The 19,077-nt window shown below is 30.7% G+C and overlaps 1 pseudogene; it reads left to right on the forward strand.

Moving 5' to 3' along the window:
- LOC128160773 (multiple epidermal growth factor-like domains protein 6) overlaps positions 1-19,077 on the forward strand; it is a 44,065-nt pseudogene that overhangs the window by 22,667 nt on the left and 2,321 nt on the right.

A 19,077-nucleotide genomic window follows, 5' to 3' on the forward strand; every position in this document is an offset into this window, starting at 1 on the left:
GTCAGTAAATTTTGACCCACAATTCATAGTACCAATGGTTTCCTACCTCACGTTCCAACATCACGTTCTCCCGAGAATCAAAGTAAAACCTTTGGAAAGCTTATAAGATGTGTAATTTTAAGAACATCATGCTTTTTAAGTAAATAAAACAGTATACTTCGCATACTTTTATTTCTCAGGGGAGTTTTAAAGAGTAAGACGACACTTAACCAACGTCAGCTTTGACGTCACAATAAGCACTGATAAGGGGAAATTACTCTAATTGAAGTTATTATAAATCTGTTGAAATGACCAAAATCCTCTTAAAATCTTGCAAAGGCTAAGATAAAGAACAGCTGACGAATAAGGACATTTCTTCAGATACAGGAAACAGTTGTAAATTGCACTAATTTGGATGAATGCTCACAAATATTTTATTCACTATAATTACGGTAATTTCCTGAAACGTAACGTTATACGTAGCAGCGCCTTTTTTTAAAGGGAGTGGGTGGGTGGATGGCAGCCTCATCCAAAAAATCTTTGCAAGCAAAAAGAAAAATAAATCATGAAAATTCTAATCCTTCAGCTCTTTAGCAGTTCAATGGTTTCTTTATATTACATGCGGGGGGGGGGGGGGGCAACACAATAATTACGGTAATTTCCTGAAACGTAACGTTATACGTAGCAGCGCCTTTTTTTAAAGGGAGTGGGTGGGTGGATGGCAGCCTCATCCAAAAATCTTTGCAAGCAAAAAGAAAAATAAATCATGAAAATTCTAATCCTTCAGCTCTTTAGCAGTTCAATGGTTTCTTTATTTTCACTTCCATTTATTACATGCAAGGGGGGGGGGGGGAGCAACACCATGTTCTTTTAACATGATAAGCAAATATTTTTAAACGTAAATTAAAAATAAAATTAAACATTAATTATTTTTTTTAAGTGGAGGGGCAAATCCATGGTAAGTCAATTTTTTATGTATAAATTGACAAAAATGAAAAAAAAATTAGCATGGGGGGAGCTCTATGATGAGTCAAGTTTTAGGCTATATGTAAGTTTAAGAAAAAATGTCTACTGCAAAAAAAAGGGGGAAATCAATCAATCAATCAATCATAATCACAATCACTTTAAAAGAGGAGATGCAGTGCAATGAATATTCATATATTAAAATCTTTATTATTTACAACATTGTATCTGAGATTAAACTATTGTTCTACATATAAATAATTAAATTATAACAAATCTTATAAACTATGAATAATGAAAATTTACTGAAAAATAGGTATGTTTTATTTTTTGGCATTCAAATTTCACGTTGTTAATTTTATTTTATTAATTTATTATAATTCATTGTTTGATCACATGCTGTGCTCGCCCCAACGGTCGCACCGTAAAACATATTATTTGTTATGATAAGGAACTATCATATACTTAACATGATTTCCTAAGTAATTCCTTTACTGATATTTGTTATGATAAAGAACTATCATATACTTAAAGCAAAAAAAAAAAGACTTACTATATAAGTATATTATGAATTATATAATTCTAAGATAGTCTCAATAAAAATTTCTATTATTACGAAAATAAGATCAACTTTAATCGCATACATTACATGTATAAAAGGCAAAATGACCCCCCCCCCCTCCAGACCCCACGTATTACGTGAACACCAACCTGTCTGTTCTTTTGTTATGCTATATTCTTTTTACCTACGCTCAAATATCAGTTAACTTATATTGGAGTGTCTAAATTGCTTGATGTTGAATCATGAAGATTGAAGAATTTTTTCGTATGCTGTTCAGTGTTTGTTTCTATTTTACTTTTGTTTCAATGTTAAGCTACGCGCGCGCTGATTGGTCGATCAATAGCTAGCCGCGAATTTTCACATTCGATGCTGCCATGTTGTCTGCCATCACTGAGATGGTAAAATGAATGAAAATAAGGGAATAAGGCTGTGCACAAGGTAAAAGAATGATTGTCAATGGAGTGTTTACTTTTGGAATATCCACGGCTAAACAGAGGACGAATATAAGTGAATGAATCGAGTCTCAACACCCAAGGCCACTGCATGCACCATCTCGTGCATGATCATGAGCACGTTTTGAAAAAGTAAGTGAAGTAATGAAAATATATTCGTTGAATGGCAGTTTAAACAGTTATTGGAATATAAAACGAAAGACTGTGATCTTTTATAATGAGTTTACACTGGCGTCGGAAGCAAATTGAAAGTTGGGGGGGGGGGGGGGTGTCTAGACTAATCCTCAGAAAATTGAGGGAAAAAAAACTGATTCCCAAAATCATCGAAATCCTAATCCGTGCGGGGGGGGGGGGAGGTATACCTATACTTCCAAAAAAACTATCTTACCTACGAATTTTTTTTACCCAAAACATGAAATTCCTAGTCCGTGGAGGGGGGGGGGTAAATGCAGGAGAAAACGTACCCAATTTATAGGGTACGTTTTCTCCAAGAGAAAACGTACCCTATGAAAATAATAAATAATGGTTTTCATAGATATTCTTAAATGAAAGAAAATAAAATATACCATGAATATTTGTATCATTTGTTGCTGTTGTTTTTAAATGCATAGTCACCATGGTCACGTACTTAAATTAAGACAATAATTTGTAACATATCATACACATACATGGCCTGAGCAGTTTAATTTGTCGACAATTAATCCACCATTAATGAAACCGTTAAATTATTAGTTTTTATTGCAATCTCATTTGAAGAACTAAATGATGAGTATCTCAAGAAGTCGATATCGCGGGGTTTTTTTCACCATTTTTTTTGAAAATTATCTATAATACAAGGTTGCTTAATATAACCAAGTCCAAGTCTTTTAAATATTTGTTTGATTCATATATATGGAAACTAATACGAGATGTAACATTGAACAGTCAATTTGCTTCCGACGCCACTGACATGTATAATGTGTGGAGGGTGAATATTTCTACCTCCTGCACGGGGGGCTAGTATGACTATGACTCTCAACTTCTCAATCTTTCAAGGTAAATTTAGGAACAATTATCATTGCTACGAGAAAAAGTAGGGGGGCTGAACCCGGCCTCTGTGATGCTATGTCCCTAATGATTAGGTCCAACTTTGCAAAAAAAGTGGGGGGCTAAGCGACCCCCCCCCCCCCGGTTCAGACGCCTATGGTTTAACAGTTTAAGGCCGTCCCTATGACAATGCCGGGTGTCGAATCAAGCAAAACGCTTGTTATTGACATCGTTGTGATGCATGAACAAATAATTTAAATTCAAAATTTATTTAAACAACGCCAGATTTAGTGAATTATCATTACATAGTGTATAAGTACATTTTATATGACTTACATTTTTATTACTTAAATAAAAGAATTCATGTTCCACTCACATAGTCAGAGTTAGTAGTGCAAATTTGTAGCTATATTGAAAAGATCAGTAGATGGAGTAGATATATGATAGACTAACTTGTTTTTCTTAGAAACTGCTTTAAATTTGAAAAAAATTGTGCTTATATGAAATCCATTTATCTTCCCAATAGGTGTCTGCCCTGGTGACCGGGTTACACAGACCTAAAGAAAACCTTGCATGAACAACTAACTCACTGATTTTATTATCAAATGACGCAAACAAAAAAGAGCGAAGACAGAATTTGTGTAAGACTACATAGAAAAGCATATAAACAACAGTGCTGAAGTCTGACCATTCCATTGTGGACATTATTGTGATATTCGGCTATTTGTGTGATATTGTTTATGTGTGAAATTATATCGGAGAGCACATACAGGAGACTGTCATAAAAAAGACATCAAGAATGCCTTAAAGATTGCCATGATTAATTGTAATATGACCAGTGACCTTGCAGGGCTTAATTGTGAACTATATGGTTTGAACTTCGCTCATTGTGAACTTTTGTCCAAGTCCATATGTGCATGCATGTTGTGATCAAACTGCATTCAAGTTAATCAATCTGCAGCAATAAATTATCACCAATTGGTTGAGTACTATTTGTCAAATTTCATTATGGTTTGTTCATCAATTTTGTGTTTATTTTTGAAATTTATAAAATGTGCAAAATTTAAAGTTGATAATTTTAACTTGTGTCCTTTATCTCTAATTTTGCTGCAACTGTTTAAGTTAATCATCTTTGTTAATCACCAGTAGAAGTTATTTGTAAATTGATTAAAAAGCATAGTACATGTATGAGTAACTCATTATTAAATGATTATTACTGTTTATTAATTGTTTTTATGCTGTAATATCTTAAAGTTGCTATGTTTATCTGTAAGCTTGCGGCAACTGTTTGTCGCAAATTTGCAGCAAACTCTCTGCAAAATTGACGTTGCATTAAAATTTTGTACAAATTAACGTCATTTTATCAATTAATGGGCCTTATTTTTCTGATTTAAGTTGTTAAATATAAAATTATCTGGAATTAATTTAATTTCTTCCTAGGTATATCTACTTGAAATGAGAATTATATTGAGTAAATAAATAACAAGTATTTATATACATTTAAGTAATTGCAAATAAAAGAGTAAATAGTGAGTAATAAATTTGTCTACTACAAGTAATTAAATTACCTATAACAAACCATATTAGATAAACTAATGAAAATAAATGAATTTAATTACTTGAAATGAGAATTATATTGAGTAAATAAAAAACATATTTATATACATTTTAGTAATTGCAAAAAAGTAAATAGTCTACTACAAGTAATTAAATTACTTATAACAAACTGATTTTGATTACTTAAAATAAGTATTAAATTAAGTAAATAAATAACCAATCTGTATATACATTTAAGTAATTGCAGAAATGATGAGTAAAATAAATCATAAGTAATTGTATTAGTGGTATTTACTAATTACGATTCCAATTACTAAACGAGATTGCCTTTTACTTGCTATTCTGACTAATTGTATTACTTAATATTTATAGTTTTTCTAAATTCAAATTCTTATTTTAAAAATGTATAGTAAAACTTTTTTTAGAGTGAAGCTGTTTATTTGTTAGATAGCGATAAGTACTTTTAAGTTTCATATTATTAAAATCCAATTTTAGAAATTAAAATGTAAGTGCTTGCTAAGGGTAACGTTGCTAACTTCTAGATACTAGATATTAATTATAAAATGACTTTATTTTAAAAGTAAAATATATATAAAAAAGATGCAGATAATTCAAAATACATTTATACATAGATTTTTGCAAAATATATCGATATGGTCTTTTTGCCCTACTACCGCTAAATTGAATATGAGAAATTTAAATTGGTTTAGAAAATGCAAAAATTATACATAAATAAACTATTCCGATTGGATTTTTTCTATTAGCGTTAAAAATCAATTATCCGCAAATGTATCCTGCACATTCGGAATTAAAAAAAAAAAATAAAGAAAACAAATTTGCAATTGTAAAACTTAATGATATTTTTTTTAAAGTATGAATTCACGGTTTATAATGGACAAACTCTTCCAACTCAATTTATACTTATATAAATTGGTTGCCATTTAATTTATTCTAAAGATATAGTTTTTTTTAAAAAATTGCCATTACTTAGGAGGTTTTTTTTTACAGCAAAACAATTTTTCTCTCACCAGCTTGTGACCAGGGATCATTTGGAGATAACTGCCTTCAAAAATGCGGGCACTGTCGTGACGTCAACCAATGTTCCAATATTAATGGGACTTGTTTGACAGGATGTGATGCTGGTTATCAAGGGGACTTGTGTAAAACACGTGAGTAGTAACGTTTAACAAGGTATGAACTTCAGATCAAACCTACCCTTTACAAAATATGCTACATTCTGAATGAAAATTCGAAAAAAAAAATAGATAAGTGTACAAAGTGTAAACATTATCAAATAAACTTTGTTTCTTGAAAGGGATTTTTCCTGGAATGCGATCTCCTTTAGAGGCCAATTCTTTTGTTATATACAATTGATCCTTTGAGGCATTGCAATAATTTTTATGTTCTATGTATTTCAGATGAAAAAATATCCTTGTAAATTATGTATATTGGTATCTTAACGTTTAGCAATTTACTTTATAGTAAGCCAGCGTTTTTAATTGATAACAAACAAAAACAGTCTTACCAGAGCCTTATTCGTGTTGTCATTCAAAACACCAATGTTTTCACATTACTCTTTATAATCTTTTCTTTGGAATTAGTTAATCATTGAATTAACATCATAAAAGAAAACATATTTTAGGTTTTGACCGGAAAATAAAATCGCTCTCTGAAGTTGTTCGGCAAACATTTTTTTTTCGTTCCTTTGTATCGACCAACTGGTAATGTATAAGTAAACATTGTGTGTTTTTAATAGCATGTGGTCAAGGATATTATGGTGCTGAATGTCAACAAAAATGTGGACACTGTCATGACTTAACTCAGTGCGTCCACACCAACGGGTCATGTTTAACGGGATGCGAAGTTGGTTATCATGGGGAAACATGCCAAACACGTGAGTGAAAATATAATTCATTCAATTAAAGAACCAAAAAACTACTTTTACTTATATTTTAGTTGGCGAGATGGCAAGCATCCATTATATATGTAGGTAGATTTTGATTACTACATTATATATTAACTTTAGCTTGCCCATACGGATTCTTTGGACTGGATTGTGCTGACAGATGTAAAGACACCTGCGATGGTTGTAACAGATTCAATGGTTCTTGTGATTCTGGGTGTAACCCTGGATGGCAGGGATATGACTGCCAAGATGGTACTTTATTGCATACACAGTTTATTATTTGAACTAAGTCGATCGGTTGAAAAAAGATATATTGATATGCTTCAAATCTGTTTAAAGTCTATAGATAAACAATCAATGTGATCAATAATGACACACATGTATCAGTATTAAAAGATTTCATTTAAATGTATAAATAGCCAGTCAGGTTTGTAAATGTTGTTTTGCCAAAAGAAATGGGTCATTATATGAAGCTGTTTATTTGTTAGATAGCGATAAGTACTTTTAAGTTTCATATTATTAAAATCCAATTTTAGAAATTAAAATGTAAGTGCTTGCTAAGGGTAACGTTGCTAACTTCTAGATACTAGATATTAATTATAAAATGACTTTATTTTAAAAGTAAAATATATATAAAAAAAATGCAGATAATTCAAAATACATTTATACATAGATTTTTGCAAAATATATCGATATGGTCTTTTTGCCCTACTACCGCTAAATTGAATATGAGAAATTTAAATTGGTTTAGAAAATGCAAAAATTATACATAAATAAACTATTCCGATTGGATTTTTTCTATTAGCGTTAAAAATCAATTATCCGCAAATGTATCCTGCACATTCGGAATTTTAAAAAAAAATAAAGAAAACAAATTTGCAATTGTAAAACTTAATGATATTTTTTTTAAAGTATGAATTCACGGTTTATAATGGACAAACTCTTCCAACTCAATTCATACTTATATAAATTGGTTGCCATTTAATTTATTCTAAAGATATAGTTTTTTAAAAAAATTGCCATTACTTAGGAGGTTTTGTTTACAGCAAAACAATTTTTCTCTCACCAGCTTGTGACCAGGGATCATTTGGAGATAACTGCCTTCAAAAATGCGGGCACTGTCGTGACGTCAACCAATGTTCCAATATTAATGGGACTTGTTTGACAGGATGTGATGCTGGTTATCAAGGGGACTTGTGTAAAACACGTGAGTAGTAACGTTTAACAAGGTATGAACTTCAGATCAAACCTACCCTTTACAAAATATGCTACATTCTGAATGAAAATGGGAAAAAATAAATAGATAAGTGTACAAAGTGTAAACATTATCAAATAAACTTTGTTTCTTAAAAGGGATTTTTCCTGGAATGCGATCTCCTTTAGAGGCCAATTCTTTTGTTATATACAATTGATCCTTTGAGGCATTGCAATAATTTTTATGTTCTATGTATTTCAGATGAAAAAATATCCTTGTAAATTATGTATATTGGTATCTTAACGTTTAGCAATTTACTTTATAGTAAGCCAGCGTTTTTAATTGATAACAAACAAAAACAGTCTTACCAGAGCCTTATTCGTGTTGTCATTCAAAACACCAATGTTTTCACATTACTCTTTATAATCTTTTCTTTGGAATTAGTTAATCATTGAATTAACATCATAAAAGAAAACATATTTTAGGTTTTGACCGGAAAATAAAATCGCTCTCTGAAGTTGTTCGGCAAACATTTTTTTTTCGTTCCTTTGTATCGACCAACTGGTAATGTATAAGTAAACATTGTGTGTTTTTAATAGCATGTGGTCAAGGATATTATGGTGCTGAATGTCAACAAGAATGTGGACACTGTCATGACTTAACTCAGTGCGTCCACACCAACGGGTCATGTTTAACGGGATGCGAAGTTGGTTATCATGGGGAAACATGCCAAACACGTGAGTGAAAATATAATTCATTCAATTAAAGAACCAAAAAACTACTTTTACTTATATTTTAGTTGGCGAGATGGCAAGCATCCATTATATATGTAGGTAGATTTTGATTACTACATTATATATTAACTTAAGCTTGCCCATACGGATTCTTTGGACTGGATTGTGCTGACAGATGTAAAGACACCTGCGATGGTTGTAACAGATTCAATGGTTCTTGTGATTCTGGGTGTAACCCTGGATGGCAGGGATATGACTGCCAAGATGGTACTTTATTGCATACACAGTTTATTATTTGAACTAAGTCGATCGGTTGAAAAAAGATATATTGATATGCCTCAAATCTGTTTAAAGTCTATAGATAAACAATCAATGTGATCAATAATGACACACATGTATCAGTATTAAAAGATTTCATTTAAATGTATAAATAGCCAGTCAGGTTTGTAAATGTTGTTTTGCCAAAAGAAATGGGTCATTATATGAAGCTGTTTATTTGTTAGATAGCGATAAGTACTTTTAAGTTTCATATTATTAAAATCCAATTTTAGAAATTAAAATGTAAGTGCTTGCTAAGGGTAACGTTGCTTACTTCTAGATACTAGATATTAATTATAAAATGACTTTATTTTAAAAGTAAAATATATATAAAAAAAATGCAGATAATTCAAAATACATTTATACATAGATTTTTGCAAAATATATCTATATGGTCTTTTTGCCCTACTACCGCTAAATTGAATATGAGAAATTTAAATTGGTTTAGAAAATGCAAAAATTATACATAAATAAACTATTCCGATTGGATTTTTTCTATTAGCGTTAAAAATCAATTATCCGCAAATGTATCCTGCACATTCGGAATTTTAAAAATAAATAAAGAAAACAAATTTGCAATTGCAAAATTAATGATATTTTTTTAAAGTATGAATTCACGGTTTATAATGGACAAACTCTTCCAACTCAATTTATACTTATATAAATTGGTTGCCATTTAATTTATTCTAAAGATATAGTTTTTTAAAAAAATTGCCATTACTTAGGAGGTTTTGTTTACAGCAAAACAATTTTTCTCTCACCAGCTTGTGACCAAGGATCATTTGGAGATAACTGCCTTCAAAAATGCGGGCACTGTCGTGACGTCAACCAATGTTCCAATATTAATGGGACTTGTTTGACAGGATGTGATGCTGGTTATCAAGGGGACTTGTGTAAAACACGTGAGTAGTAACGTTTAACAAGGTATGAACTTCAGATCAAACCTACCCTTTACAAAATATGCTACATTCTGAATGAAAATGGGAAAAAAAAATAGATAAGTGTACAAAGTGTAAACATTATCAAATAAACTTTGTTTCTTAAAAGGGATTTTTCCTGGAATGCGATCTCCTTTAGAGGCCAATTCTTTTGTTATATACAATTGATCCTTTGAGGCATTGCAATAATTTTTATGTTCTATGTATTTCAGATGAAAAAATATCCTTGTAAATTATGTATATTGGTATCTTAACGTTTAGCAATTTACTTCATAGTAAGCCAGCGTTTTTAATTGATAACAAACAAAAACAGTCTTACCAGAGCCTTATTCGTGTTGTCATTCAAAACACCAATGTTTTCACATTACTCTTTATAATCTTTTCTTTGGAATTAGTTAATCATTGAATTAACATCATAAAAGAAAACATATTTTAGGTTTTGACCGGAAAATAAAATCGCTCTCTGAAGTTGTTCGGCAAACATTTTTTTTTTCGTTCCTTTGTATCGACCAACTGGTAATGTATAAGTAAACATTGTGTGTTTTTAATAGCATGTGGTCAAGGATATTATGGTGCTGAATGTCAACAAGAATGTGGACACTGTCATGACTTAACTCAGTGCGTCCACACCAACGGGTCATGTTTAACGGGATGCGAAGTTGGTTATCATGGGGAAACATGCCAAACACGTGAGTGAAAATATAATTCATTCAATTAAAGTACCAAAAAACTACTTTGACTTATATTTTAGTTGGCGAAATGGCAAGCATCCATTATATATGTACGTAGATTTTGATTACTACATTATATATTAACTTAAGCTTGCCCATACGGATTCTTTGGACTGGATTGTGCTGACAGATGTAAAGACACCTGCGAAGGTTGTAACAGATTCAATGGTTCTTGTGATTCTGGGTGTAACCTTGGATGGCAGGGATATGACTGCCAAGATGGTACTTTATTGCATACACAGTTTATTATTTGAACTAAGTCAATCGGTTGAAAAAAGATATATTGATATGCTTCAAATCTGTTTAAAGTCTATAGATAAACAATCAATGTGATCAATAATGACACACATGTATCAGTATGAAAAGATTTCATTTAAATGTATAAATAGCCAGTCAGGTTTGTAAATGTTGTTTTGCCAAAAGAAATGGGTCATTATATGAAGCTGTTTATTTGTTAGATAGCGATAAGTACTTTTAAGTTTCATATTATTAAAATCCAGTTTTAGAAATTAAAATGTAAGTGCTTGCTAAGGGTAACAATGCTAACTTCTAGATACTAGATATTAATTATAAAATGACTTTATTTTAAAAGTAAAATATATATAAAAAAATGCAGATAATTCAAAATACATTTATACATGGATTTTTGCAAAATATATCTATATGGTCTTTTTGCCCTACTACCGCTAAATTGAATATGAGAAATTTAAATTGGTTTAGAAAATGCAAAAATTATACATAAATAAACTATTCCAATTGGATTTTTTTCTATTGGCGTTGAAAATCAATTATCCGCAAATGTATCCTGCACATTCGGAATTTTAAAAAAAAAATAAAGAAAACAAATTTGAAATTGCAAAACTTAATGATATTTTTTTAAAGTATGAATTCACGGTTTATAATGGACAAACTCTTCCAACTCAATTTATACTTATATAAATTGGTTGCCATTTAATTTATTCTAAAGATATAGTTTTTTAAAAAATTGCCATTACTTAGGAGGTTTTGTTTACAGCAAAACAATTTTTCTCTCACCAGCTTGTGACCAGGGATCATTTGGAGATAACTGCCTTCAAAAATGCGGGCACTGTCGTGACGTCAACCAATGTTCCAATATTAATGGGACTTGTTTGACAGGATGTGATGCTGGTTATCAAGGGGACTTGTGTAAAACACGTGAGTAGTAACGTTTAACAAGGTATGAACTTCAGATCAAACCTACCCTTTACAAAATATGCTACATTCTGAATGAAAATTCGAAAAAAAAAATAGATAAGTGTACAAAGTGTAAAAATTATCAAATAAACTTTGTTTCTTGTAAGGGATTTTTCCTGGAATGCGATCTCCTTTAGAGGCCAATTCTTTTGTTATATACAATTGATCCTTTGAGGCATTGCAATAATTTTTATGTTCTATGTATTACAGATGAAAAGATATCCTTGTAAATTATGTATATTGGTATCTTAACGTTTAGCAATTTACTTCATAGTAAGCCAGCGTTTTTAATTGATAACAAACAAAAACAGTCTTACCAGAGCCTTATTCGTGTTGTCATTCAAAACACCAATGTTTTCACATTACTCTTTATAATCTTTTCTTTGGAATTAGTTAATCATTGAATTAACATCATAAAAGAATACATATTTTAGGTTTTGACCGGAAAATAAAATCGCTCTCTGAAGTTGTTCGGCAAACATTTTTTTTAAATTTTCGTTCCTTTGTATCGACCAGCTGGTAATGTATAAGTAAACATTGTGTGTTTTTAATAGTATGTGGTCAAGGATATTATGGTGCTGAATGTCAACAAGAATGTGGACACTGTCATGACTTAACTCAGTGCGTCCACACCAACGGGTCTTGTTTAACGGGATGCGAAGTTGGTTATCATGGGGAAACATGCCAAACACGTGAGTGAAAATATAATTCATTCAATTAAAGTACCAAAAAACTACTTTGACTTATATTTTAGTTGGCGAAATGGCAAGCATCCATTATATATGTAGGTAGATTTTGATTACTACATTATATATTAACTTAAGCTTGCCCATACGGATTCTTTGGACTGGATTGTGCTGACAGATGTAAAGACACCTGCGATGGTTGTAACAGATTCAATGGTTCTTGTGATTCTGGGTGTAACCCTGGATGGCAGGGATATGACTGCCAAGATGGTACTTTATTGCATACACAGTTTATTATTTGAACTAAGTCGATCGGTTGAAAAAAGATATATTGATATGCTTCAAATCTGTTTAAAGTCTATAGATAAACAATCAATGTGATCAATAATGACACACGTGTATCAGTATTAAAAGATTTCATTTAAATGTATAAATAGCCAGTCAGGTTTGTAAATGTTGTTTTGCCAAAAGAAATGGGTCATTATATGAAGCTGTTTATTTGTTAGATAGCGATAAGTACTTTTAAGTTTCATATTATTAAAATCCAATTTTAGAAATTAAAATGTAAGTGCTTGCTAAGGGTAACGTTGCTAACTTCTAGATACTAGATATTAATTATAAAATGACTTTATTTTAAAAGTAAAATATATATAAAAAAAAATGCAGATAATTCAAAATACATTATACATAGATTTTTGCAAAATATATCGATATGGTCTTTTTGCCCTACTACCGCTAAATTGAATATGAGAAATTTAAATTGGTTTAGAAAATGCAAAAATTATACATAAATAAACTATTCCGATTGGATTTTTTCTATTAGCGTTAAAAATCAATTATCCGCAAATGTATCCTGCACATTCGGAATTTTAAAAAAAAATAAAGAAAACAAATTTGCAATTGTAAAACTTAATGATATTTTTTTTAAAGTATGAATTCACGGTTTATAATGGACAAACTCTTCCAACTCAATTTATACTTATATAAATTGGTTGCCATTTAATTTATTCTAAAGATATAGTTTTTTAAAAAAATTGCCATTACTTAGGAGGTTTTGTTTACAGCAAAACAATTTTTCTCTCACCAGCTTGTGACCAGGGATCATTTGGAGATAACTGCCTTCAAAAATGCGGGCACTGTCGTGACGTCAACCAATGTTCCAATATTAATGGGACTTGTTTGACAGGATGTGATGCTGGTTATCAAGGGGGCTTGTGTAAAACACGTGAGTAGTAACGTTTAACAAGGTATGAACTTCAGATCAAACCTACCCTTTACAAAATATGCTACATTCTGAATGAAAATGGGAAAAAAAAATAGATAAGTGTACAAAGTGTAAACATTATCAAATAAACTTTGTTTCTTAAAAGGGATTTTTCCTGGAATGCGATCTCCTTTAGAGGCCAATTCTTTTGTTATATACAATTGATCCTTTGAGGCATTGCAATAATTTTTATGTTCTATGTATTTCAGATGAAAAAATATCCTTGTAAATTATGTATATTGGTATCTTAACGTTTAGCAATTTACTTTATAGTAAGCCAGCGTTTTTAATTGATAACAAACAAAAACAGTCTTACCAGAGCCTTATTCGTGTTGTCATTCAAAACACCAATGTTTTCACATTACTCTTTATAATCTTTTCTTTGGAATTAGTTAATCATTGAATTAACATCATAAAAGAAAACATATTTTAGGTTTTGACCGGAAAATAAAATCGCTCTCTGAAGTTGTTCGGCAAACATTTTTTTTTTCGTTCCTTTGTATCGACCAACTGGTAATGTATAAGTAAACATTGTGTGTTTTTAATAGCATGTGGTCAAGGATATTATGGTGCTGAATGTCAACAAGAATGTGGACACTGTCATGACTTAACTCAGTGCGTCCACACCAACGGGTCATGTTTAACGGGATGCGAAGTTGGTTATCATGGGGAAACATGCCAAACACGTGAGTGAAAATATAATTCATTCAATTAAAGAACCAAAAAACTACTTTGACTTATATTTTAGTTGGCGAGATGGCAAGCATCCATTATATATGTAGGTAGATTTTGATTACTACATTATATATTAACTTAAGCTTGCCCATACGGATTCTTTGGACTGGATTGTGCTGACAGATGTAAAGACACCTGCGATGGTTGTAACAGATTCAATGGTTCTTGTGATTCTGGGTGTAACCCTGGATGGCAGGGATATGACTGCCAAGATGGTACTTTATTGCATACACAGTTTATTATTTGAACTAAGTCGATCGGTTGAAAAAAGATATATTGATATGCTTCAAATCTGTTTAAAGTCTATAGATAAACAATCAATGTGATCAATAATGACACACATGTATCAGTATTAAAAGATTTCATTTAAATGTATAAATAGCCAGTCAGGTTTGTAAATGTTGTTTTGCCAAAAGAAATGGGTCATTATATGAAGCTGTTTATTTGTTAGATAGCGATAAGTACTTTTAAGTTTCATATTATTAAAATCCAATTTTAGAAATTAAAATGTAAGTGCTTGCTAAGGGTAACGTTGCTAACTTCTAGATACTAGATATTAATTATAAAATGACTTTATTTTAAAAGTAAAATATATATAAAAAAATGCAGATAATTCAAAATACATTTATACATAGATTTTTGCAAAATATATCGATATGGTCTTTTTGCCCTACTACCGCTAAATTGAATATGAGAAATTTAAATTGGTTTAGAAAATGCAAAAATTATACATAAATAAACTATTCCGATTGGATTTTTTCTATTAGCGTTAAAAATCAATTATCCGCAAATGTATCCTGCACATTCGGAATTTTAAAAAAAAATAAAGAAAACAAATTTGAAATTGCAAAACTTAATGATATTTTTTTAAAGTATGAATTCACGGTTTATAATGGACAAACTCTTCCAACTCAATTTATACTTATATAAATTGGTTGCCATTTAATTTATTCTAAAGATATAGTTTTTTAAAAAATTGCCATTACTTAGGAGGTTTTGTTTACAGCAAAACAATTTTTCTCTCACCAGCTTGTGACCAGGGATCATTTGGAGATAACTGCCTTCAAAAATGCGGGCACTGTCGTGACGTCAACCAATGTTCCAATATTAATGGGACTTGTTTGACAGGATGTGATGCTGGTTATCAAGGGGACTTGTGTAAAACACGTGAGTAGTAACGTTTAACAAGGTATGAACTTCAGATCAAACCTACCCTTTACAAAATATGCTACATTCTGAATGAAAATTCGAAAAAAAAAATAGATAAGTGTACAAAGTGTAAAAATTATCAAATAAACTTTGTTTCTTGTAAGGGATTTTTCCTGGAATGCGATCTCCTTTAGAGGCCAATTCTTTTGTTATATACAATTGATCCTTTGAGGCATTGCAATAATTTTTATGTTCTATGTATTACAGATGAAAAGATATCCTTGTAAATTATGTATATTGGTATCTTAACGTTTAGCAATTTACTTCATAGTAAGCCAGCGTTTTTAATTGATAACAAACAAAAACAGTCTTACCAGAGCCTTATTCGTGTTGTCATTCAAAACACCAATGTTTTCACATTACTCTTTATAATCTTTTCTTTGGAATTAGTTAATCATTGAATTAACATCATAAAAGAATACATATTTTAGGTTTTGACCGGAAAATAAAATCGCTCTCTGAAGTTGTTCGGCAAACATTTTTTTTAAATTTTCGTTCCTTTGTATCGACCAGCTGGTAATGTATAAGTAAACATTGTGTGTTTTTAATAGTATGTGGTCAAGGATATTATGGTGCTGAATGTCAACAAGAATGTGGACACTGTCATGACTTAACTCAGTGCGTCCACACCAACGGGTCTTGTTTAACGGGATGCGAAGTTGGTTATCATGGGGAAACATGCCAAACACGTGAGTGAAAATATAATTCATTCAATTAAAGTACCAAAAAACTACTTTGACTTATATTTTAGTTGGCGAAATGGCAAGCATCCATTATATATGTAGGTAGATTTTGATTACTACATTATATATTAACTTAAGCTTGCCCATACGGATTCTTTGGACTGGATTGTGCTGACAGATGTAAAGACACCTGCGATGGTTGTAACAGATTCAATGGTTCTTGTGATTCTGGGTGTAACCCTGGATGGCAGGGATATGACTGCCAAGATGGTACTTTATTGCATACACAGTTTATTATTTGAACTAAGTCGATCGGTTGAAAAAAGATATATTGATATGCTTCAAATCTGTTTAAAGTCTATAGATAAACAATCAATGTGATCAATAATGACACACGTGTATCAGTATTAAAAGATTTCATTTAAATGTATAAATAGCCAGTCAGGTTTGTAAATGTTGTTTTGCCAAAAGAAATGGGTCATTATATGAAGCTGTTTATTTGTTAGATAGCGATAAGTACTTTTAAGTTTCATATTATTAAAATCCAATTTTAGAAATTAAAATGTAAGTGCTTGCTAAGGGTAACGTTGCTAACTTCTAGATACTAGATATTAATTATAAAATGACTTTATTTTAAAAGTAAAATATATATAAAAAAAAATGCAGATAATTCAAAATACATTATACATAGATTTTTGCAAAATATATCGATATGGTCTTTTTGCCCTACTACCGCTAAATTGAATATGAGAAATTTAAATTGGTTTAGAAAATGCAAAAATTATACATAAATAAACTATTCCGATTGGATTTTTTCTATTAGCGTTAAAAATCAATTATCCGCAAATGTATCCTGCACATTCGGAATTTTAAAAAAAAATAAAGAAAACAAATTTGCAATTGTAAAACTTAATGATATTTTTTTTAAAGTATGAATTCACGGTTTATAATGGACAAACTCTTCCAACTCAATTTATACTTATATAAATTGGTTGCCATTTAATTTATTCTAAAGATATAGTTTTTTAAAAAAATTGCCATTACTTAGGAGGTTTTGTTTACAGCAAAACAATTTTTCTCTCACCAGCTTGTGACCAGGGATCATTTGGAGATAACTGCCTTCAAAAATGCGGGCACTGTCGTGACGTCAACCAATGTTCCAATATTAATGGGACTTGTTTGACAGGATGTGATGCTGGTTATCAAGGGGGCTTGTGTAAAACACGTGAGTAGTAACGTTTAACAAGGTATGAACTTCAGATCAAACCTACCCTTTACAAAATATGCTACATTCTGAATGAAAATGGGAAAAAAAAATAGATAAGTGTACAAAGTGTAAACATTATCAAATAAACTTTGTTTCTTAAAAGGGATTTTTCCTGGAATGCGATCTCCTTTAGAGGCCAATTCTTTTGTTATATACAATTGATCCTTTGAGGCATTGCAATAATTTTTATGTTCTATGTATTTCAGATGAAAAAATATCCTTGTAAATTATGTATATTGGTATCTTAACGTTTAGCAATTTACTTTATAGTAAGCCAGCGTTTTTAATTGATAACAAACAAAAACAGTCTTACCAGAGCCTTATTCGTGTTGTCATTCAAAACACCAATGTTTTCACATTACTCTTTATAATCTTTTCTTTGGAATTAGTTAATCATTGAATTAACATCATAAAAGAAAACATATTTTAGGTTTTGACCGGAAAATAAAATCGCTCTCTGAAGTTGTTCGGCAAACATTTTTTTTTTCGTTCCTTTGTATCGACCAACTGGTAATGTATAAGTAAACATTGTGTGTTTTTAATAGCATGTGGTCAAGGATATTATGGTGCTGAATGTCAACAAGAATGTGGACACTGTCATGACTTAACTCAGTGCGTCCACACCAACGGGTCATGTTTAACGGGATGCGAAGTTGGTTATCATGGGGAAACATGCCAAACACGTGAGTGAAAATATAATTCATTCAATTAAAGAACCAAAAAACTACTTTGACTTATATTTTAGTTGGCGAGATGGCAAGCATCCATTATATATGTAGGTAGATTTTGATTACTACATTATATATTAACTTAAGCTTGCCCATACGGATTCTTTGGACTGGATTGTGCTGACAGATGTAAAGACACCTGCGATGGTTGTAACAGATTCAATGGTTCTTGTGATTCTGGGTGTAACCCTGGATGGCAGGGATATGACTGCCAAGATGGTACTTTATTGCATACACAGTTTATTATTTGAACTAAGTCGATCGGTTGAAAAAAGATATATTGATATGCTTCAAATCTGTTTAAAGTCTATAGATAAACAATCAATGTGATCAATAATGACACACATGTATCAGTATTAAAAGATTTCATTTAAATGTATAAATAGCCAGTCAGGTTTGTAAATGTTGTTTTGCCAAAAGAAATGGGTCATTATATGAAGCTGTTTATTTGTTAGATAGCGATAAGTACTTTTAAGTTTCATATTATTAAAATCCAATTTTAGAAATTAAAATGTAAGTGCTTGCTAAGGGTAACGTTGCTAACTTCTAGATACTAGATATTAATTATAAAATGACTTTATTTTAAAAGTAAAATATATATAAAAAAATGCAGATAATTCAAAATACATTTATACATAGATTTTTGCAAAATATATCGATATGGTCTTTTTGCCCTACTACCGCTAAATTGAATATGAGAAATTTAAATTGGTTTAGAAAATGCAAAAATTATACATAAATAAACTATTCCGATTGGATTTTTTCTATTAGCGTTAAAAATCAATTATCCGCAAATGTATCCTGCACATTCGGAATTTTAAAAAAAAATAAAGAAAACAAATTTGCAATTGTAAAACTTAATGATATTTTTTTTAAAGTATGAATTCACGGTTTATAATGGACAAACTCTTCCAACTCAATTGATACTT

Source organism: Crassostrea angulata, chromosome 8 (genome assembly GCF_025612915.1).
Source record: "Crassostrea angulata isolate pt1a10 chromosome 8, ASM2561291v2, whole genome shotgun sequence".
NCBI classification, from domain to species: domain Eukaryota; kingdom Metazoa; phylum Mollusca; class Bivalvia; order Ostreida; family Ostreidae; genus Magallana; species Magallana angulata.